This window comes from Mustela lutreola, chromosome X, assembly GCF_030435805.1.
Source record: "Mustela lutreola isolate mMusLut2 chromosome X, mMusLut2.pri, whole genome shotgun sequence".
Taxonomy (NCBI): domain Eukaryota; kingdom Metazoa; phylum Chordata; class Mammalia; order Carnivora; family Mustelidae; genus Mustela; species Mustela lutreola.
Genome location: NC_081308.1, coordinates 67,512,246 through 67,530,140, shown reverse-complemented (window position 1 = coordinate 67,530,140; position 17,895 = coordinate 67,512,246).

The window sequence follows — 17,895 nt, the reverse complement described above, 5'->3', positions numbered from 1 at the left end:
GCTGCTGCCTGGACTACTGGGAAGTTGAGTGAAATGTTGGGGTCATGTATGCCTGTATATGAGAAGTAACCAAGACTATGGGCAACATTACCAAGTAACATTCTAGTTTCAAAAAACTCAGGTGGTGTACATAACCAGGAATTTCCTCCACTGATCTCTTGGAATCTACCAGGCTGGTTACCCTCAGGTTTCAACTCCTGGATCTTTACTTTTATATAAATTTTTATATTAATATTTTTCTATTTTACTTTATACATCCCTCTTTCAAGATGCCTAATCTTTAGGACACTAAAACAGCTAATCTTTGCCACCACTTCTCAACAGTTGGTTTAATGGTTTTGTAGAACAATGCCAACAAGAGCCCTTGAGAAACTATTTCTCAGACTCTGCTGTACCCTACTTGGGAGGTTTGTGGTTGCCTCTGAGTTGGTCAGTGATAAATAATATTTATTTATCTTCAAAAAAATGGGGAACTAATGATGTTGAATTTTATCTGAGCCCTGTGCTCCTGGAAATAAGTGAATAATAAATCTTGTATCCTTTTAAGATCTACCTCCATCCTTCCTCAGACTCCTTTTTAATAAAAACCTTGTGTTTCCTTCATTTTGGGGGAAATAATTCTCATTAATGAACATGTTCCCTATTGTAATAGCCTGAATGAAATCATCTTAGGGATGCCTGGGTGGCTCAGTCCGTTAAAATTAATTAATTAATTAATTTGACAGAGATCACAAGTAGGCAGAGAGGCAGGCAGAGAGAGAGGAAAGAAGACTTCCCGCTGAGCGGAGTCTGATGTGGGGCTCAATCCCAGGACCCTGAGATCATGACCTGAGCCAAAGGCAGAGGCGAAACCCACTGATCCACCCACATGTCCCTGGCTCAGTCAGTTAACTGTCTGCCTTTGGCTCAGGTCATGATTCCGGGATACTGGGATGGAGCCCCGCTTTGGGCTCCCTGCTCACTGGGGAGGTCTGCTTCTTCCTCTTCCCACCCCACTTGTGCTCTCTCTCTCTCTTTCTATCTCAAATAAATAATCTTAAAAAATCATCTCTTTAGTTATCCAGTGCATTTTGTCTTTTGCAAGCTCCTACCTTTCTCTCTAGCTTTATCACCTAACATTCTTTCCCTTGTTCATTACACTCAAACCACATGGTCTTTTTATCTCTAAGGCACACACATATTATTTTGTTTTAAAGTCTATGCACACGCTGTTTCCTATGCTGGAATCTTTTTTTTTAACCCCTCCCTCTAATCCAGCTTAGCTCAAATGTGCCAAGGTAGGTTTGGATGTCCACTCTCCTCCATTATTTTCTCTCATAGTTGATCCTCATTATTTGTAGGTTCCTTATTTGGCAATTTGCCTACTCAATACAATTTGTTTGAAATCTAAAAATCAATACTCATGGCAGGGTTCTGGTTCAAGATGGCTATGTAGGAAGATCCTGAACTCACCTCTCTTGGACACACTGAATTGACCACTACATACAGAAAAATTTCCTCTATAAAATTCTAATGTCTGGCTGAAAAATTACTACACATTGGGAAAATGAGAAGAAAGCCATATCAATTTGGGTAGGAGATGCTGGGATGCAACCTTGCCATGAATCTCCCCCTTAGCACAGCAACCCACAACTGGAAGGGAACTCAAAACCCAGAGCTTCTCCCTGAAGAGTAAAGGGCTCAAACTCCACTTTGGGTACCCCACCTTTTAAGACATGCACTGAGAAATGAACCTCCAAACATTTAATTTTTTTAATTTTAATTTTTGAAATTTCATTTTTATATATTTATTTTTATTTAAATTCAATTAGCCAACATACAGTACATCATTCTTTTCAGATATAGTGTTCAATGGTTCATCAGTTTCCCAGGCTCATCACATCATCTGCTCTCCTTACCAATGGGGCTTGTGTCACAAGATATACAAGATGTTAGCAATCTGAGAAATGTTTCTTAAAAAGTTTGTACAGTCAGATTTGCTTGCCCCAGGGCCCAAGTCAGAGGCAACAAATTGTGCCCAGACTTAAAGTGAAGGAGGCTCACCTGCTTATATTAAAACTGATCTGAGGGATAAGCATCTAACTTAACACACATCTAGGACTGCTAGGATAGTCTCCAGGAATGGAGACTGGTGTGTACCATCTTTGCACTCTCCCTTTGCCATGCTCCCTTTGCACATTTATGGTGCTTTGATTTTTGTGGCTTCTTCCCAGGAGATACCTCTTGATTACCTGGCTCTGGGGGTTAGGGGAGCTTGTATTCCTGGTTACATGGGACTGTAATAATCAATGTCATTCAGAAAGGAGTTCATAGCCCTCTCTTGTGCCCAGTTTTTGTGACTGCTGCCAGGGGACAACTATATATTGCTTGGCTTTGGTGGCCAGGGAGGCTAATGTCTTTGGGTCCCACAGGACTATAATCACCCCAAGGCACTGCACAGAGAGTGGACTGAGGCACACCCCCTGTTTTTCTGTGAAGAAGGTCACTTTGTCCTGGAGCTTCAGACTGAGTGGGAGTCTTCAGGTTTGGCATACATTTAGTGACACATAGAGCAGCTCTCAAGGAATGCAGGGTGTAGAAGGCATCTTTACACTCTTCCTCTACATTGCTCTGGCTTGCTGTTACCTCCCAGAAACAAGCTTATACCCCACTTGGATCCCCAAGTTTTATGATTGCCACCCAAGGAGACCTCAAAATTGCCTAGCTCTGGTGGATAGGAGGTGTTACACTTGCAGCACCTCAGGACAGCATATACTTGCAAATGTTTAAAAGCTGCTTCATGTCAGTCTGAATCTAGGTGCTGAGGTCCTCTGCCTTAGGACCCTGACAGGTCTTGGCACATCCTCAACTACTGGGAACTATTAAAAACATAACAGGCTGCATGGACAAGCACAGTTTAAGAGCTGGGATAGGGCTGAAAGAAAAGGTTCATCTCCTATACAAGGTTACTGCTTCAAAACTGGGAGAGGTGGTTGTTTCATTTGCTATAGAGAAACCAACAGAGAGTCAAGCAAAATGAAGAAACAAAAGAATATGTTCCAAATGAGAAAACAAGATAAAACCTCAGGAAAAAAATGTTAATGAAGGGGTGCCTGAGTGGCTCAGTGGGTTAAAGCCTCTGCCTTCTGCTCAGGTCATGATCCCAGGGTCCTGGGATCAAGCCCCTCATCGGGCTCTCTGCTCAGCAGGGAGCCTGCTTCCTCCTCTCTCTCTGCCTGCCTCTCTGCCTACTTGTGATCTCTGTCTGTCAAATAAATAAATAAAATCTTTAAAAAATTAATAAAGTTGAAATGAGTAATTTACATGATAAAGAGTTCAAAGTAATGGTCATAATGATGAGCACTGAACTGGGGAGAAGAATGGATAAACACATTAGAACTTCAACAAAGAGATGGAAAATATAAGGTGCCAAACAGAAGTCTCAAATCTGAAGGACAAAATTAACTGAACTGAGAATACACTAGAAGGGTTCAGCAACAGATTAGAAGAAACCAAGAAAAAAATCATTCACCTTAAAGACAAAGCAGCAGAACTCACCCAATCAGAATAGAAATAAAAGAATGAAAAAGGTGAAGATAGCTTAAGGGACTTATGGGACAACATTAAACAGACTAACATTCTCATTATTAGGATCCTAGAAGGAGAAGAGAGAGAAAGGGGAAGAAATCTTATTTGCAGAAATAATGGCTGAAAACTTCTCTAACTTGGGGAAGGAAATAGACATCCATCTGGAAGTGCAGAGAATTCAAAATAAGATGTACTCAAAGAGACCCACATCAAGACTCATAATTAAAATGTCAAAACTTAAAGAGAAGGAAATAATCTTAAAAACAACAACAACAAAAAAACACAACTTGTTATGTACAAGGGACCACTCATAAAACTCTCAGTAGACTATCAGCACAAACTTTGCAGGCCAGAAGGGAGTGACACAATATATTCAAAGTGCTGAAAGAGGGGTACCTGGATGCCTCAGTCAGAAGAGCATACAACTCTTGATCTTGGGGTGGTGAGTTCAAGCACATGTTGGGCATAGAGATTACGTAAAAAAATGTTGAAAGAAAAAAAATCTTTTAACTAAGGATACTTTACCTGGTAAATTTATTATTCAGAACTGAAGGAGAGATAAAACATTTTCCAGACAAGCAAAAGTTAAAGGAGTTTACCACCACTAAACTGACCTTACAAAAAATGTTAAGGGACTTCTTTAAGCTGAAAAGAAAGAGCATATGTATGGAAAAAAACTCACTAAAGAAGGAATTAAAGTGGTGGATTAATTACTTACAAAGCTAATATAAAGATTAAAAAACAAAAGTAGTAAAAATAACTATCATAATAACAAATTAGTTAAGGGACACAAAAGATAAAAAGATGTAACATGTGACATCAAAAATATAAAGCATTGTGGGCGGGAGAGTAAAAATGATGAGCTTTAGCATGGGTTCAAATGTAAGTCGTTAATAACTTAAAGTAGGCTGTTATGGATATGTTATTATATATAAGTCACATGGTAACCTCAAAACAAAAATCTACATAAGACACACAAAAGTTAAAGAAAAGGGATTATAAGCATACCACTAAAGAATGTCATTAAAACCACAAAGGAAGAGAGAATGTAAAAAAGAAAGGAACATCTAGAACAAAACAGCTAGAAACTAATTAACAAAATGACAATAGACATGCGCCTATCAATAATTATTTTAAATGTAAATGGACTAAATTCTCTAATAAAAAGACATAGAGTGGCTGAATGGATAAAAATAAGCCTCTTCTATATGCTGCCTACAAGAGACTCACTTTTAATATAAGGACACACAGAGACTGAAAGTGAAGTGATGGAAGAAAATACTGCATGAAAATGGAAACCAAAAGAAAGCTAGAAGAGCGATACTTAAATCAGAAAAAAGGGACTTTAAAACAAAAACTGTAATTAGACAAAGAAAAGTGTTACATAATTATAAGGGGTCAATCCAATAAGAGGATATAACATTTGCAGATATTTATGATATACAAGAGCACCTAAATATATAAAGCAAATATTAATAGATATGAAGGGAAAAATAGAGATCAATACAATAATAATGGGGCTCTTTAATACCCCACTTACATCAGTGGACAGACCACCCAGACAGAATATCAATAAGGAAACATCAGCTTTAAACAACGTGTTAGATGAGATGGACTTAACAGATATTTATAGAACATTCCATCCAAAAGCAATAGAAGACACATTCCCCTGAAGTGCACATGGGATATTTTCCAAGATAGATCATATGTTAGACCATAAATCAAGCATTAAAAAATTTGAGGATTGAAATCATATGAAGCATCTTTTCCAACCACAATAGTATAAAACTAGAAATTAATTACATGAAAAGAAACCTGGAAAATTCCTAAATATGTGGAGATTAAACAACATGCTACCGAACAACCATATGCCAGAACAATTTTTAAAATAAAAAATATCTTGAGACAAATGAGAAATGGAAATGTAACATACCAAAATTGATAGGATGCAGCAAAAGCGGGCCTGAGGGAAGTTCATAGCAAAGGAAGCCTATCTCAAGATACAAGAAAAGTCTGAAAAAAAAAAACCACCCTAAGTTTACACCTCAAGGAACTGGCAAAAGAAGAAAAAGAGCAACTTCAAAGTTAGTAGAAGGAAGGAAATAACAAAGATCAGAGTGGAAATAAATGACATAGAAACAAACAAACAAACAAACAAAAAAGAAAGAAAGAAAGGAAATTCAGTGAGTATATTATTACCCAGCTAATAAGTCATTGAACATTATATCAAAAACTACTGATGTGGGGCACCTGGGTGGCTCAGTGGGTTAAAGCCTCTGCCTGCAGCTCAGGTCATGATCCCAGGGTCCTGGGATCGAGTCCCACATTGGGCTCTCTACTCAGCAGGGAGCCTGCTTCCTCCTCTCTCTGACTGCCTCTCTGCCTACGTGTCATCTCTGTCAAATAAATAAATAAAATCTTTTTTTTTTTTAAAGATTTTATTTATTTATTTGACAGAGAGAGATCACAAGTAGGCAGAGAGGCAGGCGGAGAGAGAGGGAAGCAGGCTCCCCGCCGAGCAGAGAGCCCGATGCGGGACTCGATCCCAGGACCCTGAGATCATGACCTGAGCCGAAGGCAGCGGCTTAACCCACTGAGCCACCCAGGCGCCCCCAATAAATAAAATCTTTAAAAAAAAAACTAATGATGTACTATACCTTGGCTAATCGAATTTAAATAAAAAATCAGTGTCAATTAAAAATTTTCAATAAAATTAAGAGCAAGTTCTTTGAAAAGGTAAACAAAATTGAGAAACCTTTAGCTTGACTCACCAAGGAAAAAAGAGTCATGTAAATAAAATCAGAAATGAAGGAGATGTTATAAATAGTACTGCAGAAATACAAAGGATCATGAGATTACAATAAACGGTTATATGCCAACGAATTAGAGAACATAAAAGAAAAGTAAAAATTCCCAGAAACATACCATCTACAGAGACTGAATCATGATGAAATACAAAACGTGAACAGACCATTTACTCATAAAGAGATTAAATAAATAATCAAAATTCTCCCAACAAATAAAAGTTCAGGACAAGATGGCTTCATTGGTGAATTTTAATAAACATTCAAATAATCAATACCAGTCTCTTCCAAAGTTTTAAAAAACAGAAGAGGGAGGATCTCTTCTAAACACATTTTACAAGGCTAGCATTACCTTGATACCAAAACCAGACAAGGATGCCACCAAAAAACTTAGAGGCCAATATTCCTGATAACCATAGATGCAAAAATCCTCAACAGCAAACCAAACTCATCAATACATTAAAAAGATCATTCACCATGATCAAGTAGGATTTATTCCAGGGATGCAAGGATTGTTCAACATTCATAAATCACTCAGTGTGATATAGCACATTAACAAAATGAAGGATAAAAACAATATGATTATCTTAATAGATGTAGAAAAAGTATTTGACAGGGACGCCTGGGTGGCTCAGTTGGTTAAGCGGCTGCCTTCGGCTCAGGTCATGATCCCAGCGTCCTGGGATCGAGTCCCACATCGGGCTCCTTGCTCGGCAGGGAGCCTGCTTCTCCCTCTGCCTCTGCCTGCCTCTCTGTCTGCCTGTGCTTGCTCGCTTTCTCTCCCTCTATCACTGGCAAATAAATAAATAAATAATCTTTAAAAAAAAAAAAAGAAAAAGTATTTGACAAAATAATCCATTTATGATAAAAATTCTCAAAACAGTGGGTTTGGAGGGAATGCATCTCAAAATAATAAAGGTTATATACAAACCACAGCTAACCTCATACTATTCAACAGTGAAGAGCTGGTAGCTTTTCCTCCAAGATCAGGAACAGTACAAGAATGTCCACTCTTACCACTTTTATTCAACATAATATTGGAAGTTCTTGGCACAGCAGTTAGATAAGAAACAGAAAAAAAAGGCATCCAAATTGGAAAGAAAGAAGTAAAACTATCACTATTTGCAGATGACATGATATATATATAGAAAACCCAGGGCGCCTGGGTGGCTCAGTGGGTTAGGCCGCTGCCTTCGGCTCAGGTCATGATCTCAGGGTCCTGGGATCGAGTCCCATATCGGGCTCTCTGCTGAGCAGGGAGCCTGCTTCCCTCTCTCTCTCTCTGCCTGCCTCTCCATCTGCTTGCGATATCTCTCTGTCAAATAAATAAATAAAATCTTTAAAAAAAAAAAAAAAGAAAGAAAACCCTAAAGTCTCCATCAAACAACTGTTGGAACTAATAAACTCATTGAGTAAAGTTGCAGGATACCAAATCAATACACAAAAATCTGTTGTGGGTCTTTATAATGAACTAATCAACTATCAAAAGGAGAAATTAAGAAAACTAGTTCATTTATAATTGCATCAAAAATGATAAAATATCTAGGAATAAATTTAACTAAGGAGGTGAAAGACCTGTATATTGGAAACTACAGGGCATGGATGAAAGAAATTGAAGAAGACACAAATAAATGGAAAGATATTTTATGCTTATGCATTAGAATAATTAATATGGTTAAATTTTCCATAGTACCCAAAGCAAGCTACAGATTCAGTGCAATGCCTATCAAAATTCTAATGGGATTTTTCACAGAAATACTAAAAATTCCTAAAATTTGTATGGAACCTTAAGAAGACCTCAAATAGACAAAGTAGTCTTAAGAAAGAAGAACAAACCTGGAGGTACCACACCCCCTGATTTCAAACTATATTAATAAACTATAATAATAAAAACAGTATGGTATTGGCATAAAAACATACATATAGATCAACAGAACAGAATAGAGAGTGTAGAAATAAACCCACACATATAAGCTCAATTAATTTATAACAAAGAAGGCAAGAAGATATAATGGGGAAAAGAGGGTCCCCTCAATAGATGGTGCTGGAAAAATTGGACCACTACATGCCAAAGAATAAAACTGGTCCACTATCTTATATCATATACAAAAATTAACTCAAAATGGATCAAAGACAAATGTAAAGTCTACATCTATAAAACTCCTAGAAGAAAAAAGGAAGTAAGCTCCTTTTTAAAAAAAGATTTTATTTACTTATTTGACAGAGGGAGAGACAGAGCAAGAGAGGGAACACAAACAGGGGGAGTGGGAGAGGGAGAAGAGGCTTCCCGCTGAGCAGGGAGCCTGATGCAGGGCTCGATCCCAGGATCCTGGGCTCATGAAGTGAGCCAAAGTCAGACGCTTAATGACAGCCACCCAGGCACCCCAAGCTCCTTTAAAAAAAAATTATTTATTTATTTGAGAGAGAGAATGAACTTAAGAGGGGGGGTGGTCAGAGGGAGAAGCAGACTCCCTGCTTAGCAGGGAGCCCAATGCAGGACTCCATGCTGGGACTCCAGAGTCATGACCTGAGCCAAATGCAGTTGCTTAACCAACTGAGCCACACAGGCACCCAGCAGCAAGCTCCTTGACATAGGTCTTGGTGATGATTCTTTGAATCTGATACCAAAAGCAAAAGCAACAAAAGCAAAAATAAACAAGTGGGACTACATCAAACTAAAAAGCTTCTTCACAGTAAAAGAAAGCATCAGCAAAATAAAAAGGTAATTTACTGAGTGGGAGAATGTAATTGCAAGCCATATAACTGAAAGAAGCTAATATCTAAAGTATATAAAGAAATCATACAACTCAAAAGCAAGAAAAATATGATTTGAAAAACAGTCAGAAGATCTGAATAGATGTTTTTTTCCCAAGGAAGACATACAGATGACCAATAGGCAAATGAAAAGATGTCAACATCATTAATTATCGGGAAAATGCAAATCAAAACCACAGTGAAATATCACCTCACACCTGTTAGAGTGGTTAGTGTCAAAACGACAAAAAATAACAAGTATTGGCAAGGACATGGAGAAAAGGGAACCCTTGCACACTGTTGGTGGGAATGTAATTAGGTGCAATCACCATGGAAAACAATATGGGGATTCCTCAAAAAATTAAAAATAGGGGTGCCTGGGTGGCTCAGTGGGTAAGCCTCGTGCACGTGTCATGATGAGCACTAGGTGATGTTTGGAATTGAATCACCATATTGTACACCTGTACCTAGTGTAACACGGTTTGTTGACTAACTGGAATTAAAATAAAAACTTAAACACTAATTCAAAAAAAGATAGATGCACTCCCATGTTCACTGCTGCATCATTTACCCTAGTTGAGATATGGAAACCACCTAAGTTGCCATCAATAGATGAATGGATAAAGAAACTGTGGTGAATATATACAGTGGAATATTATTCAGCCATTAAGAATGAAATCTTGCCTTTGATTATATATGAATTGGTTGTATTTGGTATGTGAAAAGTTTGATTATATATGAACTGGTTATATTTGGTATGTGAAATGCTTTTGGATGGTAACACTGTTGAAAATGTGTGTTATGAGGCTAATAAGGAATGTTTAAAAAAATCCTATCAATATTACAACAAATGACACAGAAAAATAATTTGTATTAACTTTTTATTAATTAAAAAAACCCACTGGTATTGAAACTGGAGTTTTTAAATAAAGGATTGAACTGAGAAAAAAAAAAGAATGAAATCTTGCCATTTGTAACAACATGGATGTTGAGAGCATTATGCAAAGTGAAATAAATCAGATGGAGAAAGACAAGTACCTCATGATCTCTCTTATATGTGGAATCTGAAACACACAAACACACACACACACACCAAACAAAACAAACTCATAGATACAGGGAATAGTGGGGAATAGTGATTAGTGATTTGAAGAGATAGGGCTGGGGGTGGGACAAATGGGTGAACTGTTTTTTTTAGTTTAAAGTAATTGAATAAAAAAAAGTTTAAAATTTACTCATGGCACTTTTGCTATTCATGACAGACACAGAACTGAGAACTCTGAGTTGTCTAAGGCATGTGTCTCTGCTGAGATTGAACAGGGCAATACTCTGCCTTCTTCTTTCAGTTCATATACTATAAACAAGAGTCCTTTTTGTGATCTACTTAGTGCCACATTTTTGGAATTTTATTGTTCTTTTTGTTGGTATTTTGCTGTTTAAAATGGCCCTCATGTGTAGTGTTGAGGTGCTCTCTAGCATTCCTAAGCATAAAACTCTGATGTGTCTTACAGAGAAAATTTGTGTGTTAGATAAGCTTCACTCAGGCCTGAGTTGTAGTGTTGTTGGCTGTGAGTTCAATATTAATGAATCAACAATATATACTAAGTAAATTGCCTTTAAACAGAGGCACACATAAAACAAGTTTATGTACTGATTGGTTGATGAAAATATTGTGATCCAGAGACTCACAGGAACTTAACCCTGTATTTTCCTAGGAGTAATGATTCAAGATCATTAGTAGTTACACGATTGCAAATAATGGGAATCAACTGCACTTTTGTTTTTTTCCTTCATAGCATTGGTCATGGGTTGTAGGTATATGTTTATTCATATCATTTTTATTTTTATTTCTTTTTTTAAAATGATTTTATTTATTTATTTGACAGAAAGACAGTGTGAGCACACAAGCAGGGGAACAGCAGAGGCAGAGGGATAAGTAGGCTCCAGGGAGTCTGATGTGGGACTCAATCCCAGGACCTTGGGATCATGACCTCAGCAAAAGGCAGATGCTTAACTGACTGAACCACCCAGGTGCCCTATTTTTTATCTTTTTCTTATGTTCCGTTAGCCACTGTATAGCACATCATTAGTTTTTGATATAGTGTTCAGTGATTTGTTAGTTATATATAACATCCAGTGCTCATCCCAACATGTGCTCTCCTCAATACCCATCACCAGGCTGCTCCATGCCCCCCAACCCCTCCCCTCTGAAACCCTCAGTTTGGTTCCCAGAGTCCAGAGTTTCTCATGGTTTGTCTCCCTCTGTTATTTCACTCCCTTCAGTTTTCCCTCCCTTCCCCTACAGTCCTCCGTGCTTTTCCTTATGTTCCACACATGAATGAAGCCATATGATAATTGTCTTTCTCTGTTTGACTTATTTCACTTAGCATAATCCTCTCCAGTTCCATCCATGTCAATGCAAATGATGGGTATTTGTGTAATTTTTAATGTTTTTCTTCTCCACTAGCATTTAAGCTTTAGGAGGACAGAGACTAGGATTGTTTCATTTGATTAGACTTCCAGTACCTGATACAGTGCCTAATATAGAGCTGGTATCTGGTGAAAACTGTTGAAGAATAAGTGAATGAATGACTGAATGAACAAAGTGCCTGTAGCTATGTGGCACAGAGGAATACCTGGGCAGGCGCCAGGCAGGTCATTACAGAGGGAGGTTGCAGACTGTGGTAGGAGAGACCATCAGTCTCTTCCCCTTTTCCATGATAGCTCTTGTCCTATAGTGTTGACTGTACTCAGTTTATAATGAAAGGATTTCCTTTGAGAGTAAGATATGTTTCAGGTATCAAAGCAAAATAGCATCTTCCTGTAAGTAGTTTAATATCCTTTCATTTTGCTTATAGTAAAAACAGGCAAAAGCAGCTCCTACAACCTGGTGGCTACAGATACCATATAAATTCAGAAGGGGAATGGGGTTTTCTTCTTTTTTTTCCACTGGCAGCTCCACATGGGTTCTCAGATGTGGCCACCACTCCTTTTGGGGCTTATAAATGCTAATATACCCCAGGCAGAAGGCCTGGAACACATCTCTACATCAGTTTTTTTTTTTTTTTTTTGCAATTAAATCACCCAGGCCTTTCTAGGCATCCTGACATAACATGGTTAGACAGATATTCATTTAGTAATCCTAGATCATAGCTGATGGAGCATAATCCATCTATCAGAAAGCCATCTTGAAGGGTCAGCCAGTTGGGTGACTGTGGAAAGGAAATTCAAAATAGATCTAGGGCCAAGTCAGGGAAGGTCATATCCAACTTAGTAAAGGAGGGTTTGAAAGCTGACATTATGTGTAGGCAGAACATTAAGTAACCTATACTGTGGTCACCTATGTAGAATGTTTCCAGGATCATCAGGGAGAGTCCTCCCACCCCTATTCCTTAATGAGATTTTTTTTTTTTTTTACACTCAAACTATGCTCTTGATTGTTCTATTCCCCTGGATAGACTTTCCTTTTTTGTTAAAGTCATGCTAAGTCTTACCTATCATTCAAGGCCCTGCTCCTCTAAGAAGTCTTTCTGGACATTAGATGTCAGTGGTCTCTCAGAAGCCCACTGTCTGGGCACCCTAGGATGGCTTTGAATGTACTGCCTATCTTTATCAGTGATAAACAGTGACACAACTAACATTGATGGCTCTGTTGATGTTTCTCTGAAGGGCATTATATGCTATTGGAGGACAGGGACCATGTCCAGCATTTCCTTTGCATTCTCAAGATTCCTAGCAAAATCTTCTGCATAGTTTTGGTTTTTAGGAAAGATTTGTTCAACAAATAGAGTTAGTCAATAAACCTTTGTAAAGCCTTTTCTGCCTACCTTATTTGGAAGGGATCTGTCTTTCCTTAGAATGTTATATTGCCTTAAAGTTGACTATATTGAATAGACAACTGTGGTTAAAGGAAGTTTGAGTGGTAGGGGCTGATACAAAAAATATGATTATCTTCTTCACCAACCAAGCAAAAGTTGTTTTTGGCATCCAAGTCCAGCTCAAACACACTTGCTCTGCAGATAGAGATGGTTTTTTATGTCCTACATTACCTTTTTGGTTTCTTGTTTCCCCTGAGATTCAGTACCCTCTTGCCCATGATCCCACTACCCCATTCCAACTATTTCCTTTAGTTGTGTTTATATGGTTCAAATACATGCATATTGCTATTTCACTCCTCAGGTTTTCTCTAGTCCAGACTTAGATTCTTTCATCTGTCTTAATGAGTTATACCTGCTGGTATATATTTTAAGATCTTTTCTAGGCATCTGTTGCCAGTCTGCTCAGCTCAGGGTATTTTTCCTAATGACTAGGATCTTGGATAGGGTGCCAGATTTCCCTGTGCCTCATTTGGACCCTGAGACAGTCCATATACCTCCAAAATGACTTCTGCAACTCACCACAGGTTAAGGCCAACCCCTGGCTCATTGGTAGGCCTAGGTATCTTTCAGCCTTGATGTTCTTCAGCTTCCCCCATCTCAGAAATATTTGCCTTTTAGATTAATTTTTCCCCAGTTATATGATTTATTTTGTGGTTATCCAAATGGACACCTGGATATTTCCTATACATATTGTCCTTCTTTTTGCATGCTGCCCATGTCCCTGTTTCTGTTTCTCTGCTTTTTTCTGTGTTCCTTTCTGCTGAGTCTTCTCTTCTCTGTGAGGGTAAGTTATTCTCACTCATAGTAATGTGGATAGTGCTTCTAGAACTGTGATGGGAACTGTGGTTGTAAAGTCCCCTTTCAAAATTTCCAGGCATGTGAGAGTTAGAGTATTTCTTTTAGGGCTCTTAATCAAAAGACCTCTATGGCAAGGGTGGACATTGTAATATCTGGCTCTGGAATTCCTCCATTGCCTTATTTTCTACTTCATCCCTCATATGTAGCTAAAAGAAGCATAATTCCTCATCTTCAGCCAATTTCTTATACTCTACATCAAACTTTCTCAACCTTGACACTCTTGACATTTTGGGCTACATAGTTCTCGGTGTGTGTGTGTGTGTGTGTGTGTGTGTGTGTGTGTGTGTGTATGTATGCTGTCCTGTGCATTATAGGACATCTAACAGCATCCTTGGCATCTACCTACTAGATGTCAGTGCATCCTCTTACCCTGTTGCAGACTCTTATCCAGTCGTTACAATTTAAAACTTCTCCAGACATCAAATGTCCCATGGAGGGGGATTATCCCAAGTTGAGAACCACTTCTCTAGGTTCCCTTTGCCTTGGTTCTTAGTCCTTGACTGATATTCCCCTTTTATTTATTTATTTATTTATTTATTTATTTATTTATTTGTTTATTTGACAGACAGAGATCACAAGTAGACAGAGAGGCAGGCAGAGAGAGAGAGAGGGAAGCAGGCTCTCTGCTCAGCAGGGAGCCCGATGCGGGACTCGATCCCAGGACCCTGGGATCATGACCTGAGCCGAAGGCAGCGGCTTAACCCACTGAGCCACCCAGGTGCCCCCTGATATTCCCCTTTTATTATAGTCTTTTCCCCAGCCTCACTTGGAAGTCTCCATCAGCTGGCTAGTATCATCATGGAAGTAGCAAAGGGAACTCTAGACTTATGAGACTTGATTTTCATTGCTGGGTACCCCACTAACTATGTGACCTGAACAAGTTACTTAATTCTCATCTTCCTCATCTATAAAATGGAGGTTATAAAATAATCCTGCACCAGAGTTTTTCTGAGGATTAAATATCTTTCTTCTTACTATTGTTCGCCATTGCTGTTACCCATTCATGGATTCAAAAACTGAAATGATGGTGAATGGAGCCAAAGATCGAGCTGACAGTCTTCAACAGTGCTCTAACTTACAGTGGTATAGAAGAAAGCCACATATCTGGAAAGAAGAAAAATAGAAGCTTTTGTTTGAATGCAGTTTAATATCAGAACCATCTGTAGATATTTTTTGAAAGGACAGTCCTATGCTATACCCTAGGTATCTTGAATGGCAATATCTGGGTGTGGGATAAAGGATCTGTAACAAACAAGCTCCCCGGTAGATTCTGATGATAAGCCATGTTTGGGTACCACAGATTTAGATGATCTTTAAGGATCCTTCTATTCTGAGAGTCTGTGATTGTAATTTTTATTTATTCTGTAAAGTATTACACAAACTGAAATTATACCTTCTGAGCATGATCTTAGGGAGTTTTCATGAATGTTTTTGGAGACTGGAGTTAAAGAATGTCACCTTGTTCTAAGAGAATGAACTGCTTCTGGAGACACATTTGAGCTTACAAGCAGGGAAGAGGGAGGGAGCTCCATGAAACATCAATCAGCAGTTTTTTTTCTCCATTTTACTAATCAAAGAGCACAAACCTACAAACTGGCTGGTAAATAAACTTCAGTTAGTGGTCCAGAGACCACACTGGAGATTAGGCCAGGAGAAATGGTAGGATTTCCAGGGGCCAGAGTCCTGAAATTCTCTCTGATTGGCTAGAGAATTGACTGAAAGGTTGGTCCAAAAAGGTATACAACACCAGGTATACAATTCTGGGATGAAAAAGGAAAGGGCCTTTCTGTTCTAGAAAGCTAGGAAGGCTTTGGAGGTAAAACAGAGCATAGTCCAGAACTTAGGGTTCTCTGTCTTAGTGTCTTGATTTAGTATTGACTTTCTTACTCCAGATAGTGCTAAAGTGTTTGGAACATCCAAATATGTTCGGAAATTTGAAAACAGTGAATTGTCCAAAAAGAAAGAATGGGGATGGGATATCCCATTAGCTATGCCTGGTCAACCTGTGGAACTAATTGTGTTACTTTAGGATTAGAGTTCAATGTCAATTAGATTTACTTTAGGATTAGAGTTCAATGTTAATTAGAGTTCATTGTAAAATTAGCTGGCTCTGTGTTTGTGTTTGTTTACTGATTCCCTTGGTTTCCTAGTAAAAACTCTTTTGACAAATACCAACCTTATCTTCACTGAACTAAAGGAAAAGAGAGATTTTCCACACTATTAGTTTTCTATTGCTGTGTAAAACATTGCCACAAGTTTTGGTGACTTAAAGCAAAACAAACTTATTATGTCACCGTTTCTACGGGTCAGGGCAGAGTATGGATTAACTGGTCCTCTGCTCAGGGTCTCACCAGGCTGAAATCAAGGTGTCCACAAGGCTTTCTTCTGAGGCTTGAGTCCTCGTCTAAGCTCACTGATTTTTGGCAGAATATATTTCCTTGTGGTTGTAGGACTGAGGTCTTGATTTTCTTTCTGGCTGTTGGCTAGGAACCACTCTCAGCTCCTATCGGTTAATCTCAGATCCTTGCCATGTAGTGCCCTCCATGGGCAGTTCACAACATGGTTTGTTTGCCTCTCTGAGGACAATAGGAGAACCTCTGCTGATTTAAGAATCTCTAAATTATCTCTAGTGTACATTTTATTAGGTCAGGTCTACCTAGAATAATCTTAAAATAAAGTCAACTGATTAGGAAATTTAATCGCATCTACAAAATCCCTTCACAACAGCACCTAAATTACTGTTTGAATAAATGGAAGAAGATGTATACATCAAGGGCTGGAAAACTTGGGGGCATATCTTAGAATTATGCTTACTATATACAACTTAGTCAAGAAGTATTGTGATGGGACCCAGAGAGAAAATTGTTGTAGGCTATGGGCAGATTGTGTCTGAGTTATGGTTTCCCCTATTTTGTAATGTATAATAATAACAAGGAGTGTTAGGCAAATCTTTTCAGCAGCTTGGCTTCTCTTGGAGAGGGGAAGGATGTCTTTGGACATGACCTGTGCCACCCTCTCTTTGCTACCCTAAATTACTTATTTGGCTTCCAGGGCAAATATTCCAGTCTTTCCCCTGCCTGTGATTTTCAAGTAGATTGGACTGATTTGAAACAGAATCAAGGACAGTGTGGTATAGAAGAAAGGTACTTCCTTTGACAGAGAACTTTTCAGCCCTTTGCAAGTGTTCTGTCTCTGCATACTCCAAATTAGGGTGCAACAAAGACAGATGAGAAAGGAGTCAGGTGACCATGAAGGAAGTTCTATAATTTCAGGTTAAGGTGACTGAATGTCTAGGGATGTGAAAGTTGGAGAAAATTGTCACTTTTGGGAGAAAGAACAAACTATTAGTGTGGGGACCTTAGAAAACCTAGGAGAGCATTCATGAATTTCTTTGTGGGTGGGGATAAGAGAGGAAGGAAGGGATGCAATGTTAGCAACTAGCCTACTTCTCTTAGGAGCAATGGAGTGGGTGGGATTTACTATACTAATAATGAGGGTGACCTTTTCAGACCATTTTCTTTATGTAGGCACTATTCAAAGTGTTTACATGTATTTTTAAAAAGATTTTATTTGAGAGAGAGCGAGCGAGCACACACAAGCATGGGGAGGGGCTGAGGGACAGGGAGTAGCAGACTCCCTGCTGAGCAGGGAGCCTGATGTGGGGCTTGATCTTAGGACTCTGAGATAATAATCTGAGCCAAAGGCAGCCTCTTAACCAAATGAGCCACCCAGGCATGAGTGTTTACATATATTAAATTTCCCCCAAGTCTTCTGAGGTAGGTACTATTATTTCCCTCTTTTTATAGGTAAAGAAACAGACACAGAGAAGTTAAATGCAAATAATTATAAACTCTAGTTAATAGGATGCATGCTAAAGTGTTTTGGGGGAAAGTATCCTGATGTATGCAACATGTTATTAGATACAACAACAAAAGGATGGTCTGTTACATGGATAGAGGGATGGATAATAAGTATGTGTATATATATACATATATATGATAAAACAAGTATAGCAAAATTTTAATGGTAGAATC